Source organism: Zalophus californianus, chromosome 9 (assembly GCF_009762305.2).
Source record: "Zalophus californianus isolate mZalCal1 chromosome 9, mZalCal1.pri.v2, whole genome shotgun sequence".
NCBI lineage: Eukaryota > Metazoa > Chordata > Mammalia > Carnivora > Otariidae > Zalophus > Zalophus californianus.
This window is the reverse complement of record NC_045603.1, coordinates 136,594,397-136,613,041: the sequence shown is the minus strand read 5'-3', so window position 1 is coordinate 136,613,041 and position 18,645 is coordinate 136,594,397. Positions and strand designations below refer to the sequence as shown.

Below are 18,645 nucleotides of genomic sequence, written 5' to 3'. Positions count from 1 at the left end.
CCAGGACCCTGGGATCATGACCTGAGCCGAAGGCAGACGCTTAACTGACTGAGCCACCCAGGCGCCCCTGGACCATACTTTTAAACAGAACTGTGGGTGAGAACGAAACTTAGCTGGAAAAGCCGCACAACTAAGTCGTCAGGCCAGCAGGTGCGGCGGCCTCCCTAACCTGGCGGTTCACTTGGCCTCCTGTTTTCCTTCATACATTTGTAAAGTGGTAGGTGTGCCGAATGAGAGCAGAAATGATTAAAAGCTTCGGAGCATTTAGCACACAAACTATAAAATTACTGGGTAATAAAGGTGCTGGAAGCCTATTAAAGTGATTTGCCCTCCCTGTGATTCCCATAAGTGCTGGGATAGGACTAATTATGCTGAAAGCTCCGAGCGTGTGTCATGGTCCCCTGGAGAGGACTCAAGGCCTCTGCTTCCAACTCAGGCCGTCACAAAGGAAGTCTGCTCTTCACAGAACAAAATGTTTTCCAGTTAGTGGAAATAATAGTGATGCCAATCTAGAAAGTGTAAGCAAAGTGTTAAAATGCTGGTGTAAACTTTCAGAAATGTAGAGAGTGTGCGAGATCAAAGTAAATTCTCTGCCTTGATAATATTTGTCTAGCGATCGAAGTCCAAAAAATGCCATAAGGTAGTTATTTTAAAATAAATTGCTTTCATTTTTAATATAGAGATGTGTAAAGAAGAAAGCAGGCATTGACTCTACCACCAAGACATTTTTAACAATGAGAAGTGAATGACCTGCACATGGAACATTAAAGCAGAATAGATAGCTATAAAATAAAATAAACTCTTCTCTTTATTTAATTTTCTCCACCCAAAAAAATGTAACAGCTGTTTACCCTATACTCCTTCTTTAGTATCTTCCCAGAAAGTTAATGCACACATTTGCCCACATATGCGCACACACACTCGATGCAATATTTAAATCCAGCAACGCTTGACTGTGACTGCCCAACCACAGAGAGCTTTCTGGATCCCCGGCATCCCATGCCCTGCTGAGGGACCCTTAACTATGGCCACCGTAACCCATCAGGTGCATTTTGGCTTTGGGTTCCTTTTAGCCACTTGCAATTTAACAGAATTTTGTCTTACTTGAGCCCTGACTCCTTTGTGCTTTTTATTTTATTTTTTATTATTATTACTTTTTTTAAGATTTTGTTTATTTGACAGAGAGAGACACAGCAAGAGAGGGAACACAAGCAGGGGGAGTGGGAGAGGGAGAAGCAGGCTTCCCGCCAAGCAGGGAACCTGATGCGGGGCTCGATCCCAGGACCCTGGGATCATGACCTGAGCCGAAGGCAGACGCTTAACCATCTGAGCCACCCAGGTGCCCCCCTTTGTGCTTTTTAAATGAGTCTCTTATTCTGCTCAGAGACTAAAGAGGTTCTATGAAAAGTCTAAGAGAAACCACCAAAGTAAACAACAACAAAGAAACGCATGGCTAAATACGTATTTATATCTTTTAATACTTAAATTATATCCCTGATAAACTCAACCTTGGCGGCACCTGGATTCCATATGCATCGTTACAGACATTCACACACTGAAGAGATATTTCATGGCGGTGCTGCAAATGTGATTTACCGGTCGACTGACTTCTGGTCACTCTACTCTGGGTGATGCAAGGATGTCACTCTGACCACAGAAAAGGGTACTGGCAGAAAAATAGCAGCCATATATTATCAATGTAACAAATGCCTAGCTAGCTGTCAAAATAAAGGGCCTTCTGTAGCCTGTAGATTTCCAAATAAATATAGAAATGCCTGCTTCCTCCCAGTGCCTTCACCAGAGAGATTGCGGTAGGATACGGAGTAGCTGGACCAGAGGGAAGGAAGAGGCGGAAAGAGGGTCAGAGCGAGCAGAGAAGGCGTATTTTTAAAAACCTATATTCCCTTTTTGCTTCTTCTTAGATTTCAGAATACTGGTAATGCCTGTGCCCTGCTAGACTCGACAGTGAGGCTTGGATGTGCTTGAGCTCTCTAGGAGGGGTTACATGAACTCTGAATTCCTTCTTGGGACAGGAAAAATGTATTCACTTCATCCCAGAGAGGATGCGCTTTTCCTACACTCCATCCTGTCTTCCTCAGCAGACTTTGGGAGGCACGGTAAAGGATGGGCTGAGTGGGTCTTTGCTCCCAGGGGATCCACACTCCAGGAGGAAAAGGTGCATGAACCATGACCTGTATCCAGGAAGGAAGAGTTCAGCGACAGTAAGAGGGACATGGGCGCTTCCATAGAGGGAGATCCTTGGGGGCTGCAGGCAGATGGTCCTTGCAGAGGAAGCTCGAGAAAGACTTCTGTGAATCTACAGCTCTTGGAACCAGGGAAAGGTGGCAGACCTCGAGTGGAGCCGACCACACAGTGAATCCAGGGCTGGCTGGGCGTCACGGGGGGGTGCATCCGCTGGGCGACTGCATTCACTTGTAGACGCCCTTTCATGACTCCCAGAGCGCATTTCTGTAGAAAATGTAGTCACACCATCAACCTTGTTCATGCCTCTGTTCCATTTTGCTGTCAGGAAGAGGGAGGATGAGCTGGCTGCCTGCCTCAAGCATCCTCACTTTTAGCTGTGACAGGTGGCTCCCCAGCCACTCCTTGTGCATCAGCACTGAGTGCAGGGAAAGTCTGATGCCAGACGGAGAGGCCCCCACGGGGCTCCCCCAGGAACTCCGGTGTGTCCAAGCCCCCGAGGGTTTGAGCCGTGGCCAGGATAGTGGGGGGCAGCCCTGCTGTTCTGGGGACGTCTGTCGCCGGGCCCTGTGTGGGGAGTGGACTTGGGGCAGACACCACTTGCCAGCACTGAGATTCTGGCCTTGGGAGCCCTGCTTTCCTCACCTGGACAACAGGGATGATAATAGTGTTACCTCCCAGGGCTTCCGTGTTTCCAGCTTGTGTGTCAGGTGTATATTGCAGGTGCCCTGTAAGTGTTCCTTGTCGGCCTCCCCACCATCCTGTCACCGGTAATGACGGACCCAGGTCTGAGTCCTGCCACTGCTGACCAGTGGCTCTGAGTGGGTTCCTTCATGCCATGAGCTGGGCATCTCTGATCTTTCCGGGAGACGTAAGGCCCTCCTGGTCAACTGGGAGGGCTCATGGGTATACATATGAAGTGCCTGCAAGGGGAGCAGTGACCTCCACAATGGTAGAGACCCCGGAAAAGTTAGATTTGACCATTTTGCCAAGAAAACAAGATCCAAGGCATGCTACACTGGACCCACTGGGTACTTTGGTAATTGATGACAGCCCAGAGCACTCCCCATCCATTTGCGACATTTTGTGAGGCGGGGAAGGGGTTCCCACCTTTGGGTCATGCTTGCCGCCCACCTGAGCCCCTCCTGCTTCCTGCTGTCCCTGCACTGGCTCACGGGGAGGCCCTGGAGCGCCTCACTGCTGAGGTGACAGCACCCGCCACCCACCTCTGCGCCCCCAGCCTCGTGTGCGGGAAGAGAACATGAGGTCAACACGCTTCGTCTGAAGATTAAATCCAAAGTGCAGATAAGACCAGAAGTTATTCTTGAGATAGCTAGTAAAGCATCTGCCTGACCGTGTCCCCTCCACATTTGTGCGTCTTACATTCTGTGACCTTTGAAAACACCCAACTTGGCAACTTCGACCGTAATATATAATTTTCCCTTAAAATGCAATAAAGCATAACTGAAAATGGAACTGACCTCTTCATGTTGCAAATGCTCTTATGGAAAAAAGTTAAAGTAATTTATAAAGCCGTCACAATACGATGGAGCCAGAACCTAGCCGAAACCATCTGCGAATCCCTGTCACTGGTTTCTGCGCGCCCCGTGAGTGAGCTGGGACTGCCTGCCCGCACCCCAGAGCTGCTGTGGAGAGCCCCCCCAACCCTCTCCTTTCCGTCTAAGCCAGCACGTTATTATAGTTTCAGAGCATAAGAACATCATTATTTTGTGATCAGTTCAATTCTCAAATATGTCCGATGACTTGGATGGACCCAGACCCACCAGGGAGTGAGGGGTTAGGGCTCAGCAGGCTGTCATGTGGGTGCATTTGCTCACCTGTTTGCTGCCGGGCTCGCCTAGCGCTGTCTGGTGGTAGCAGTGGTCTTGCACTCCTCAGGGCTGATATTCTGGGGAGACTGCCATAGTCAACTGCTTGCTGCAGATCGTTTGTGTCCCTGCCCCCCACCCCAATCATGTGTTGAAAACTAACCCCCAGTGATGGTGTGAGGAGCTGGAGCCTTTGGGAGGTCATTAGGTTGCAGGGTGGAGCCTTCATGATGGGATTAGTAGCCCCCTTGCCCCTTTCTCCACGAGAAGACAGGTGAACCAGGAAGGCGGCTCTGAGCAGACAGCGAGTCTGCCAGCACCTTGACCTCAGCCTCCAGCCTCCAGAGCTCTGAGGGAGAATGGCTGTAGTCCATAAGCCCCCCCCCCCCCCCCCCGGGCCAGCCAGAGTGCAGGAAAACAGAAATGAGCACGTGAGGACACAATGTGACAGAGAAAGTTAACAGAGGGTTTGGGGAGGTGGGAGGCACCTTTAGTTTGAAAACTCAGTATTTACTGGAAGAAGGGATCTCCTGCATGACGACTAGATGTCAGGAAGATTCAGGCGGTGCAGGTCTCCGGGTTGGCACAGCTGGCAGGAGAAGCTGGGGGGCCATGACCTTAGAGCAGGAGGAAGCCTGGCTTTCCAGAAGCAGGAGGAAGGAAGCCAGGATGAGCAGAGGGAGGGAGTGTGAGGCCAGGTGGGAAGCAGCGGGGCCAGTTCTGCTCTGGGTTTGTGCATTCCTTTAAGGGTGCTGTGGGGCTGTCAGCAGGGAGGAGAGGGCGAGAGCATATGAGAGTAGCTGGGGCAAGACCTGGCTGTGGCCTGGAGGAAGAGAGGACCGAGCGGGTCAGAATCCGCAAGAATGTGGAGGCAGACAGCCCTGGATGTGCCGAGAGAGCAGCTACGTGCCGTTAGAGAGGGGGTTTGGGTCTAACTTCCTCTAGGTGCCACGCACCTCGTGAGGCGCCTCCTATGAGCCCCTCTGGTGAATTCTCCGGAAGTAGGTGTGAACAGCCTCATTCTATGGCCAAGATGGTCTCAGCTCAAATGGGCTGAGAAACGTGCCCAAAGTCACAGGTCCTGCGAGTGCAGAGACAGGAGAGGAGCCCACCCCATGCTTTCTGAATCCAAAACTCAAGCTCCTTCCCTTCTGCCGCGTGTCTTTGTTATCAGTTTCGGTTCCGAGAATTAACACTGACACTTGGCTTCTCTTTCACTTCCCAAGATGTACTACAGAGTGCGGAAAGAGCATTTAGTGAAGTCCCTTCGGGACATGGATACTGGTTTGGGTTAATTCTCGGTCAAAGTGAGTGTGTCCTACACTCTGATTTCCGTGCATAGAATACCCATTGATGCAACAGCAAAGTGGCCAAGGGAAGTGACAAGGTGAGGCCACACACTGTCCTCACAGGTGTCCCCTGCAGCCCTGATCTCAGCCTGATAAATCGAGGACACACAAGGCATTCAGCCAGGAAACTCTGTGGACTTGACTTCTTGTCTTTCTCTAGGTTGGATTAAAAATATAGTGCTTTTCCTCGTTAACAGGTGTACACAGAAATGTAGAATTCTTTACAGGGCACACTCCCATCCTACACCCACCTTCCCTGGGGTTCCTAGCCCTAACCGTGACTCCCCTACATCCACAGTCTACAGCTAGCTAAGCCTGCCCTTGTTGGGTCCCAAAGCTTTAGACTATGTACTGAGGAGTGCATTGCTCCAGGAATTGTCGGTTCTCCCTGATCCCGATCCCCATCCAGCCCCTCTATGTCGGACCTGGGCCTTCCATCCACATACATTTCAAAACAACTCCTGCCTCTATGCCGAGTGGTACACATCTCTTTCAGCTTCTAAACCTTTCTTTCCCTCAGTTTAAAAAAAAGAAAAAAGCTCTCTCTCTCTCTGGTTATAGGTATAAACATTCCCCAGCACCGTAGCAGCAATTCCATGGTGACTGTGCATCCACTCAACAGATGTTCACTGAGGCTCTGCCAACCATCAGGAGCTGTGCTGGGTATTGAGAACACAAATAAAATGCATCTCGGGCCTCAAGGAACCGACTTCTAGAACAAGTCAGTTTAGGCTAACGGTGCGCTGCGAAAGAACATGTTTAGAAGCAATGCAAAATCTGAGAACATACTTTGGATCTCAGCAGCTAGTTTCCACAAGGCCTGTCAGCTGGGTGTTGGTTTTGTCTGCGGCCTATGGAAGGCAGGCCACGCTCCCTTCTTCATACTGCAAGTTTTCTCAACTGCATGATCTATACGGTTATTCAACCTACTCAGTGAGGAAGGTGAGCTCTTCATGTTGTAAAAACATGTTTCACAAATTTCACAAATTTTGGGACAAGTTGGAATTCTCCATGCCGGATCATTGCTATGGCAACAACCTAAGGATTAGGGTAAACAGAGGCTTTCTCCTCAGTGACAGAGAACACTAGCAGGTCGGCCCTGGGAAAGTGGCCTGGTGCTCAGAGATTCCCCGGGTCATGTGATGGTTCTGGGGAGCAAAATGGCTCCGAGATGTGTCCTGGGAGCGTTTCCAGCCTTCATTTACCAAGGACCGCAGGGGTCCTTCAGGTAAGACTGCAGGTGGCAAACCCTTCCACTATCAGATGATAGAATTCTATCGTGCTGCTTACCATCTACCTAAACACAAGATTTTTTTTTTTTTAAACCAAGAACAGCCATGGAATGGATGGATGATTTCCTGCATCTGATCTGAACAGGGATGGCAGCTAAAAAAAAAAAAAAAAAAAAAAAAAAAACTATTGGAAAGGCATATCCACTCAAAGCAAACCTGTGAAAACAATTCCTTCCAGAGAGAGAGAGTCCTTGCTCCAGGCGGGGCCCGTGGCCTGCTGCCTTCCCGGTCCGGCCTTCTTTCCTCTCTGACTTATTTTTACTTTCTATTTGGGTTGGCCTGGTGTTACTTTGCCCAACATGGGCTTTGCAGTCATCCTCTGATAGGGTGGCCGGAGTGAAAGTCCGTTCTGCCCACGCGCCACGGAGCTCAAAGCGAGTGTTGTCAAGAATCGCTTGACGTCAAGGCTGACTTTTTAAATTTGCCAGAAAGGCTTTCTTTGGAGCGAGGTCTAGACCCTCACGTTCTCTTTTTAGAGAGCTGGTGCCGGCTACAGGAATTCGAGGCCCACAAACTGCATTTCTAGATGTTCAATGCAGCACATAGATGGGCAGACGCCATTAGTTTTTGTTTTGTTTTGTTTTAAATCAGCACATTTTTATGTACCATTCATATCTTTTCTTCCTTCTACCCACTGCTCTTAGAAAACTCACTTAAAAAAACTACCGCCCCTTTTTTTTTCCTTGCTTGCACATCATAGATTTAGTTACCTTGTATTTTGGGATGAGCTCAGATTTTAATAGAATTTAATTTTAATTGGCAGCCTACCTTTGGCTTGTTTACACTTTCAAATGGACCTCTTTGAATGTGCCTCCAGAATTGGTCTGAGCACCTCGTGGAGCTCCTACTTTCAGACACAAAGTGACTTTTGAAACACTTCCATTTTCCCTTTCTATTTAATGTAGTCCAGCCCACTTTTTTTTTCTTTTCTTTTCTTTTCTTTTTTTTTTTACAGCCCGTCATGGAGTATTTGTTTACCAAATGTTACTTTTCTTGGATCAAATCTATTTTTGAAGAGTGCAAAAGCAAACAACTGTTTGAAGCTGTCAGGCTTCATTTTATTTATGCATGAATAACACAAATAACTGGAAAATGACCTAGCCTGTTTTTCTCAGATTTAGATAGAAAAACTGCTTCCGGGCAATGTTTATGCCAAACTGTTCACGCCAAGTTTCCAGTTTCAGTGCCAATTAGTTTTTGCTGCCAAGTTGTAAACCTTCGGTAAACACGGTTTAGAATAGAAATGCAGGCACAACCTGGATCAGGGTTCAAGTAGGACTGATGAGAATTCACTCTGAGAATACAATTTAACAGGAACAGGAGGGGAAATAGGCTGGCTCCGAAGGGCTCCCACCATAATGCAGAAAATACACAAATGATATTTGATTACTGAAATCCCGTTAGACACATTTGGGCATTTTATGTGTTTCCTTTGCCACCACCTCGAGTAGCTCGGTGCTCCATTGGAAGCAGCTGCTTGTTGCCCCACAGCGGCCGGCAGCCCCACTCAGCCTCTAGCACAGGGAGAGGGGGCCTTGAAAATTTCAAGACATAGGTGTTCACTGTGTTTGCCGTGCATCCATCAAGACTTATGGGAAAGAATCAAGCATTTCCTCGTAGAATTGGTTCAGCAATATGCATTCAGCTCACCATCCTCTCCTCCGATATGCTGCCCCCATGGAATCACACCTCTCCCAAGTTCATACCCATCCTGTCTATAGCTTCCCACTTCCTTGGAGTAATACCCCCAGTCCTGACTAGGACCCCAAAACCCAGCAGGTGCTGCTCCTTCTGTGTATAAGCTTGTTCCCTCTCTCTACTCCCTGCTTTAGGACAATTGTTGGTATGCCCCCAAAATTCATGCATTGGATCCTAACCCCCAGTGTGATGGTGTTAGGAGGTGGGGCCCTTGGGAGATGATGAAGTCATGAGGGTGGACCCCCATGACAGGATTACTCTCCATAAAAGTGACCCCAGAGAGCTCCCTCACTTTCCTACCATGTGAGGACACAGCAAGAAGGTACCATCAATGGACCAGGAAGTGGGGTCTCATCAGACACCAGATCTGGTGGCACCTTGATCCTGGACATCCAGCCTCCAGACAGTAAGACTAGGCGTCTGTTGCTATAAGCACCCATTCTGTGGAGTTCTGCTACAGCAGCCTGAGCAGACAAAGACCCCCATTTTCGCTCTCAAGTTCGAGTGAGACCAACACCCTTGCCTGAGCTTGTTCTTGCCTCAGGAATTTGGCTGTCCCCTCTGTGTGAGAGCATGTTTTTTGTCTCTTACTTGTCTGGTTCCTTCTTGCTGCTCAGGTCTGAGATCACCTGGCATGTCTCCGACACGCATCCCCTAAGATTCTTTAAAGTAGCTGGCACCTGCCCAGCCTGTCCCCCTAACATCTCCATTTAATACATTCTTGGGTTTTTCTTCACATAGCTGAGATGGGTAGCTTAGTTTTTTACTTACTTAGTAATGAACAGAAATTTGATTAGAATGGAAATTTTATAAGAGCCTAGACATTTTCTATCACTTCTTAGTTTATTCCTAGGACGAGACACACAGAGGGTATGCAATACCTCTTTGTTGAGTGAGGTAAGTGTTTATTAAACCAACATCTCCTATTTATGGGGCAAAATGCCCAGATTTGGGGATGTAGGACCGAGTAAGACACAATGATGCTCACAGAAGAGATGAGCTAGCTGTGCTCCTGGTGAACCCAGTCTCAGGAGACCCGCAAGGGGTCATGCTGTGCCCAGAAAGCCTAGGGCCGAGAGCACCTGGATCCTGGGTCCTGGGTCTTGGGTTTTGGATGCTGGGTCCTAGTCCTGAATCCTGAGTCCTGGGTCCTGGGTCCAGGGATCTGGATTCTGGGTCCTGGTCCTGCATCTTGGGTTCGGGGTCCTGGGGCTCCACGTCCTGCATTGGGTCTTGGGTCCTGGATGCTGGGTCCTGGTCCTGCATCCTGGGTCCTGGGTCCCAGGTCTCGTGTCCTGAAATTTCTGCCCATCTCCCCTTGCCTCCTACTCACCTGGCTCTGCTGCCCCTTCCAACAGCTGGACAGTGGCTCAGGTGCACTCTTCTGGCTCTGTCTCCATCTAGGGCTGTGCTTGGACCCCCAGAGGGCTGCAGGTGTCAGCACCCCACACCACCATGTGTCATCACTCAAGGAGCCAGGTCTGTAACCCACCGCAGCTCAGTGCGGAAAACACATCTTCATAATTTGTTTCTTTTCCTTGAAGAGGCATGTTTGCTTTTTGGGTTTTGGCCTGATTGACTCAGTTATCACTTGATCTGAAGGATGTTCTCTCCTATGAAGCATGAGTCCTCCTGGATTGCAGTTATCCCCCTGGTTGGAGTCTGAGCCCTGCCCAGGCCCTCCAGAGAGATGTGCGGCAGAAATCGGACGCTTTGTGGGCATGTGGTGGGAGGGGTCTCCACTGTTGTTTAGAGTTAAGTAAAATGAAACAAAGTAAATGAAATAAGCAAAATAAAAAGAAAAGTAAAAAACAATAAGATAAAGTAAAAATAAATAGAATAGAATAGAATAGAATAGAACAGAACAGACTCACCTAACCTGAACTAATATAAAACAGAAGGGCTGATCTATGAGCCTAACTTGCCTGGGTTAACTACGGTGGCTGTGAGGATCCTTTGACTGCTCTGGAGCCTGAGGCTCTCAGGCATCCGAGGACCTGACTCCCTGGGGGTCCCAGAGGGGACAACCCCCCTTTACCAAGTCTGGATTTGTGGTCCTGGTTGTTTGAAGGTCTGTGGTCCCTGTATCATAGTGACAGATTCTGGAAGACACTGCACGGGACCCGAACCAGATGGGTGCTGGGCAGACCTGGCCACCTAAACAGGAGGAGGGGTGCATCCAGATCCCAGCGCCCCGGGCTGCCTCTCACGACTGGAGTGGGTGCTGTCAGACCACACGTGCCCCGCCAGCCAGGAGCCTGGCTTCCTCCCCTGCACAGTGAGGGGTTCTGTAAGGTGGCTTTCCATTGCTCTGGCTCCAGGCTTCTGTGGAGCGAATGCAGGAAGAATCTTGAGCATAGAAAACATTCTGTGGGAACCTTAATGCTGGTCACAGGGCAGCAGGCGTCAATGCGCATGAGATAACGTTTCACCAGATCTCCACTTGTGCCGATCTCTATGCAAAATTTAGTGCCTCATTGCTGTCCTCCAATTTTTTAAAATTTTATTTATGTATTTGACAGAGAGAGACATAGCAAGAGAGGGAACACAAGCAGGGGGAGTGGGAGAGGGAGAAGCAGGCTTCCAGCTGAGCAGGGACCCAAATGCAGGGCTGGGGCCCTGGGATCATGAACTGAGCCTATGGCAGACACTTAACGACTGAGCCACCCAGGCACCCCTGTCCTTCAACTTCTTAACAAAAATGCAAAACAATTCTATTTCTTAAATATGAAGCCATTAAAAATATTAGAGCATACTTACTCTCTTGGGTTATTTTGCTGACACCAAAAAGAAAGGAAGAGAGAGAGAGGAAGGAAGGAAGGAAGGAAGGAAGAATTCTTGCAAGCCCAGTGGCAATTAGGTGGTATTGTGAAGTTGGAAGAATGTGAAGACAGAAGGAGCCCAAGAAGTTCAGCCAGAGACGTGGATATTACTGACCTAAGGAGATGTTGCTGCCCATGTTTCAAACCAGGAGTCATCTTTCTGCCCCTGATGGTGGCTCCTAGTGTGCAGTTGCTCTGCTGGTCCTCGGCTGCCAGGCACTGGGGGCCTTTGATGTGCTCATCCAGCAACAAGACAACATCAAAAGGAGCCCTTACTCTGGTGGCGGGGGCACAGACGCTGTTTCACATGCCCTTTGCTAAGTGCCTCTGAGTTTGGAGTCTCCGGGGCTGATTTTAAAAGCAAATTCCCGAGGAAAGAAGCCAGAAAGTTCTCTGGAAACAGTAGTGGGAGCTAACCTCTAATAAAACAAAACGTTACCATTCATCTGGAAAGATTTCATACATCAAGTGCCAGTTCAATAAAGAAGACAATTTGATTAACTGATGCTGATTTCTTTTTTAGTATTGACTTTGAAAGGAGTTCACAGCTATAAAAAGGCCAGGCACCGACTTGAAAGCTGTAGACACTGAAGAGAGAACTGAGGATGTATTGACAGGGGATGCACATAATAAACATGTTTGTGGAAACAGACTGAACGAGTGCCGATGAATTTTAAATAACAGTGGAAGAAAAGGAACACAAAACAGTAAATAATAAATTCAAGTTCCAATCCCAACATTGTGTAAAACTTATTTAATATGTACAGGACATGGACCATTAAAAATTTTTTTTTTTTTATTTGAGCATAGTTGACACCCAATGTGATGTTAGTTTCAGGTGGACAACATGGTGTTGCAACTTCTGCGTTAAGCTGTGCTCATCACACATAGACTCAGCGATACTGTGAGAGTGTGGTGTCTTTTCTGAGCTTCCTCTGCAAGGACCATCTGCCACCATGCCACACTATCACAGTATCACTGAGTCTATTCTCTGTAATAGCCCACTGTTTATATAAACCACAACTTCTTTATTGGTTCATCTACTGATGGATACTTGGGCTGCTTCCATATCTTGGCTACGGTAAATAATGCTGCAATAAACATAGAGGTGCACGTATCTTTTCAAATTAGTGTTTTAATTTTCTTTGGGTAAATAGCGAGTAGTGGGGTTACTGGATCATAGGGTATTTCTATTTTTAATTTTTTGAGGAACCTCCATACTGTTTTCCATGGTGGCTGCATCAATTTACATTTCCACCAATAGTGCACGAGGGTTCCTTTTCTTCCCATGTCCTTGCCAACACTTGTTGTTACTCGTCTTTTTGAACTTAGCCATTCCTGCAGGTGTGAGGTGATATCTCGTTGTGGTGTGGCTTTGCATCAAAACCTGGCATGGACCATTTATTTGAACACAACTGACAGCTATCTTTTGTTTCATGGTAGCTAGAGATGCCCTTGGCCCACTCCTTCTCCATGTTTTGTCCGAGGCCCGGAGGACCCCAATTGCACAGTTGCATGCTGTTCCATAACATGGCACTTTAAACCACCATGCAACCTCCCTCTTGAAGCCCAAAAACGCAGGTATGCTGAAAGTGTTGTCTCACATAGAAACCTGGAGGTGGGGGGCCCAGAAGGAGGAGGAAAGCTCAGTTCTTTGAAGACCTGAGATAGCCATTCTCTGTCATCCATAGGTTGTAACCCTCATCTTCGTGGTGCAAAAAGTGATTGGAGTACCAGTCATCACATCTATGTTCCAATTACCAGGATAAAGGGGTATACAACAAGACACATTGTAAGGAACACGCCTAGAAGCTGCCACATAGCACTTTCCTTGCCATTTAGCATCAATTTAGAGGATCTATTATGGACAGTCATTCATCAAGATAAAATCCAGGAGTTGGAACATCAAGAGAAAGAATATTAGAGGATAATCATCAGTCTCTATAGGAATGAGAACAATTGGTGTGGAGAGAGTGCTCAGCCTGTGGACAATGAACAGTAAAATGGAAAATAATGAAAAAAAATGTTCAGGTTGGTAGACAAGATTCCAGGAAGAGCAGGATGCTGTGGGCAGGCCTGGGACCTACGAAGTTGACAGGAGGGAAGTTACTAGAGATGAAAAGACCTGCGGATCCTGATGGAAAGATGACCGTAGCGGGGAGCGTTTCTCACAATTGCTGTTGGTTCTTATAATTGTAAGAATTTTGGATTCATCCCTTTTGACATCTAGCAAAAAAACTCTGAAAAAACTTGAATCATGCCTTCAATCATTCCCTCGGCAGACATTTATTGAGCTATAAATACGCTGCCCGTCCCTGGAAATCAGCGAATAGGGTACTCTTCCCCTTGATTTGTTAACACATATTGCTAGTTAAACAGATGATTTCAACCTGTTCTCTAGCCAGTAGTCAAACTGGTGTTTACAGTCGTTGCCACAACAATGGATTGTAGACAGTCAGTCTATTTCCGCAGCTATCCCCAGGAAAAGAGTAAATAAATGTGTCTAGACTCACGCATATGCACTATCACATTTACTAATTGATCGAGTCACCAGGACATTCTCGCCTCTCAACGGCATAGCGTTGACTGGAGGTTTCTGTGAGTATCTGAGTCACAGAACTGAACAGATGGATGTGTGGTTTTCACTTGGCAATTATTTGTGTAGTGTTTAATTCATTTCAGGACTTTTAAGCGGTGCACAATTTAGGTTAAAACTTCTGAGCCGCTCTTGACTGTGAAGGGGCCTCTCCTTGCCGAACAGGTGTCTACTACCATGTGCTCCTGCTCTGCATCTCTGATTAACACCAAACTTCAGGGAAACTCTGGAAAAGATTTCCTCTTTATTTATTTATGAGATTTAGGCTGAGCATTTACAATCACCGTAGCGTAGCTCACGTCTCTGGGGAAGAATGGGCATATCAACAAAACAAGGCACCAAAGAACAGAAATGCAGTCCAATTAAAATGAGGCTGCAGATCTCCACAGAGGCCACGGGACAATTTGACCAGAGTTGTTGCTGTTTATCCCGGGTGGTTCTACTTTGAAAACACCAATGCCAGTTTCTTGTAGACTTCTTAAAAAGGCATGTCATACTGCTAAGTTAATTTAGTGGAATGCATCGCAGAGTTTTAAAAGTAGAATAGCGTAGAATATAAAAGATTAAAATATCATGGAATTTATTGGAACTGAATTGGATGGAATAAAATAGAAAATATCAGGGAATATGGTTCCAATAAGGTTGAGAAAGGTTTTATAAAGCTCCATGGGCAAGTTGATGTTCCCAGTGGTTGAAGACCATGGTGGGCCTGGAGGGAGCAGTGATAGACCATCTTCCTGTTCCTGTTATATATGGGGACGGAGATGTTCCTTCCTTCCCTGCTTTCTCCCTCCTTCCCTCCCTCCCTTCCTTTTATTCTTTTTTTTTTTTTTTCTCCACTCTTATTTTAGGTCACAGTCGCAAAGACACTCACTCCAGTGGGGACCATCCCTCAGATGTTCACTACAAACAGAACAGGAAGTTAATTATTACATTTAAAATTCTGTCTTCCAATTCTAAAGAAGTTGTGTAACCTTTCAGAAGTAGGGAAGTACAGCTTCAAGTGAACTTTCACTCATGTAATTAGGGAGGATGAATGTACAAACTTCAAAGTTCCTGATTTCTCCTCCTTTGGTTCCACCACCTTTGCAGAAATGTAAGACTTTAAAAAAAGATCACTCGACAGCTCTCTCTTCCCTCCTAAAAATAAAATAAAACTTCCTTGTGCATCCCAATAACAAGTGTTTGAGTCCTAGTCACTAACCTGCACAGTGAGCGAGATCAAGCGTTGGATCTGGAATCCAAAAGGAGTGCCTCATCAATCCACTTATTAAACAAACACTTATTAAGCAAGTCACCAGAAGGTGACAGAAATTGATTTGGACAAAAATAGGTCAAGTTCCTGCCCTTATGGAGTTTGCTATCCAGAAGGGAAGCAGATGTTAATGGGAGAATTAAAAAAACAAAAGTATGGTGCCCACTGTTGACAGTGGGAGGCTGTGTGCGTGTAGGGCTGAGGGTCTCAGGGAGATCTCTAATTTTCTGTTCTATCTTGCGGTGAACCCAAAAATGCTCTAAAAAATAAAGCCTACTTAAAGACGAAACAAAGTAATAACGATAGCCGCAAAATAATATAAAGTTATAATCATGAAAATGCTAACATGGAGAGGTACCTAAAGCCACAGGAGGGTATTTTTTAGTGATCTAATTTTTCCTGTTGAACCTGAGGTCAAAATAAAGATGTGTTGTTGGCCAGGCAAACAGGTAATGTCCTGGCTGGAGAGGGGAGCACGTCTGGAGCCCTGAGGGAGGAGGGGACAGCGTTGGGAATGCTAAAGGATGGGGAAGACCCCCTGCCCTGTGTGCCTGGACCACAGTCTGAGAAAGAGGGGGGAGCAGGTGGGAAATGATCCCGAGGGAGGAGATCAGGTGAGGCTGTAGAAGCTTGAGAAGGATTTTAATTTTCATGCTGGTGGGAGATTATTTGAGACTTTGGAGCAAGGAAATCCTGTGATTACACTGGCTTCTTCTAAACATTCTCTCCCCACTGTATTTTGTTTACTGGGGCAGACATTGCCAAGAAGTGCACAGATCAGCGAATTTTTACACCTGTCCCTGTGTCACTTCACCACCCGGATCAGAATGGAGACTCCCATCAACCACTGGGGACCGCCTGAACTTTCCCGGTCAACGCCACCTCCACCCCGCCACAGCTAACTCTGGTCTGTCTCCACCACCACAGGAACCAGATGCTGATGTGTGTGACCTGATGAACTTCACAGATCGCATGTGGAGCAGGAGAAACCACACACAACCCGGACACTGTGATTCCAGCACCGTGAGGCTCAGGCTTTCTGAAAGAGTTGTTTGGCTTCATTCTAGAGTCTGGAGTGGAGAGAGGCAAAGGGCTTGGCAGTAAGCAGGAGGAAAGACCTTCCGTATCATGAAGGAGGGAGCGGGGTGAGTGGTGGTGTGTGTGGGCGTTGCAAGTTGCTCCTTGCAGCAGATCCCCCAGTGGGAATCCTCACCCTGCCCCCATCCAGTTCTGAAATCCAGAGGATGGTACTGAACAGCCGGGTGCCTTGAGTCCCTCGTCTGCACGTGGGGAGGCTGATCATGGTGCCCACTCTTTGTTTCATGCAAAGCATAAATCAGGTAAGAGACATCCAATGCATGGACAGTGTCCAGCATGTGGCAAGTGCCATCTGAGCATTGGCTCTTGTTGTGACGAGGGACATTTGCAGGTACTGTCTTCAGCATTGAGAGTTTACCAGGCACGCACGCCACATTGCCATTCCACGGTGTTATGAAAGAGGAACACAACCCAGGAGACATACATGTGGGGAATTTTGCCATCAAGGTTTCATGAAATCATATTTCGACTTAGAGAGACACATTAGAAAAGTATCTTTGACACCGAAAGGCACATCCGTGGTTAGGGGACAGTCCAGCAAATACAGCCTATATTCTCAATCTCTATAAAACATTTTTATAAATTTCCCTTTATCTAGTGGTGGCTACTTTCAAAATTGCTGGTGCTGCTGCCTGGAGTATGAAATTAAATACCTTTCTGCAGAAAAAGCCTCCAGCTGATTTTTCTCTCAAATAATATGGGGTGATTTTTAAAAGACCTCAGACACACAAAATGCTATCTTTTTTAAGGGTTTAGGAAGGGGTTTTCAGAAAGAGTGAAGCAAACCCAAAATAAAAGAACCTTTCTCTTCCTTCCTTCCTTTTTTTTTTTTTTTTTCAACATTTTAAGCAAACGATATATCTGGACTCTGCCAGGCTGGTGGGATTTCTTTCTGATTAGAAGACGAATCCTATTTTTGGATTTCCCTCTTTCTCTATATCCGTTTTTATTTCTTAAAAAAAGAAAAAAGGGTGAGCTGCCTGCCAGGGCATGGATCCTGGTCTTAATAGAGAAATCCGAAATCTAGGCCAGCGAGAAAACAAGTCTTTGAGGTTTCCACGCTTCACCGCGGGACGCACTTGGCCTTAGCCTGCAGCCCGCCGTCAGAAAGCGGGTCTCCCGCACGCGGGCCCTGCCCTGTCGGCCCCAAGCCCGGCCCTGCGGGTCTCATTAGCTCTGCAGGAATTCTCAACCCACCTTCAAATGTGGACCCACACGAGCCTGTCTGCCCCTGCTTTTCAACCCTCTCGGGAAGCAGAAGGGGAAGCTTTCAAGAATCCCAGAGGGGCTGGCGCTGGGCTTGGAACAAGACGGAGAAATCCAGGTAGCAAGACATCAGTGAGGCAGACAAAGGGAAAAGGCTCCCGCTACTCCTACAGATTTCTGAAAGTAACCCTGTGTGTATTTTGAGACCAGGTGAACAAAACGGGGAGGATCCACGTTTAAGGACAGAAGGAATGGAAACTCAGGTCTACCATGAGACATGGGTGGTGCTCCCCATTATCTGAGTATGGCTCCCGTGTGATAGTCTTTGCAGAACAGGGAGTGATGTGCTTTAGTAGAACCTTCCTAACAAAGGACCCCAGAGAATCTACAGCATGTGCAGAGTCCTTCCCTTGGGGCGGGTTGTATCCACAGGAGATGCTGCACCCCTTCGAGCCATCCCTGAACCTCTTCCGGCCCCAACTGGTGGGAGGTCCAAGACTGTCTTTGGATCCACCTCTCTGATGATCCTTCTCTCTCCCTAGCTCCCAAGGTCCTTTGCCCCTGAGCCTGGCTCTTCTTCCCCATGCATTGCTCCATCAGTTGTGGCTGGTTTGCTAGCTCTGCCCTGAGTAGGTCTGCATGCTGGGCAGGGGAGGGGAGGCAGCAACTTATAGGGTGGTTGCTGGTCTAGCGCCTCCTTCCTTCTCCCAATCAGTGTTGAGTTTTATTGCAAATGCACCCCCAATCTAAATTACCCTTTAATAAAGAGGGCACGTATTGAATGGAACACTGGGTGGTTAAACGCAAACAATGAATCATGGAACACTACATCAAAAACTAATGATGTAATGTATGGTGATTAACATAACATAATAAAATTAAAAAAAAAAAAAGAGTTAACCTGGCTTAGGTGTGTGTCAAGCCTCAAGGAGGGAGTGGTGCAGCCAGGCCCCATGCAGGGTGGGGAGAAAGCACTTGTGCCAGCCACAGTAAAGAGCTCCGAGCTTCAGTTCTGGGGTGGCCTCACCTGAAGCCCAAGCTAACTTATAGATTATTACCCTAACTCATTTGTGTTTCACTTTGAATTAGTTAAAATATTATATATATTACACGCTCATGACACTAACCTAGAGTAAGTCTCAATCCTGACATACCTAACTTTCAAGGACATAGGAACCCACAGAAATAAGGATTTATAATGAACCGTGATGGCTGCTAATAGAGACATTTTAAAATAATATGGCCTCCAAGCAAAAGGACTTAACCGTCTCTGGTTTTTCACATACTGTGAGGTTCTA

General features: G+C 47.1%; 1 long non-coding RNA gene across 1 annotated transcript; it reads right to left on the bottom strand.

Moving 5' to 3' along the window:
• Nucleotides 1-1,502: 1,502 nt before the first annotated feature.
• On the bottom strand, nt 1,503-5,107 carry LOC113923067. Its single transcript, XR_003520158.2, has 3 exons — nt 4,988-5,107; nt 4,041-4,111; nt 1,503-2,469 (listed from the first exon to the last, which is right to left on the bottom strand). It is a non-coding gene; the product is annotated as an uncharacterized LOC113923067 (long non-coding RNA).
• Nucleotides 5,108-18,645: the final 13,538 nt, after the last annotated feature.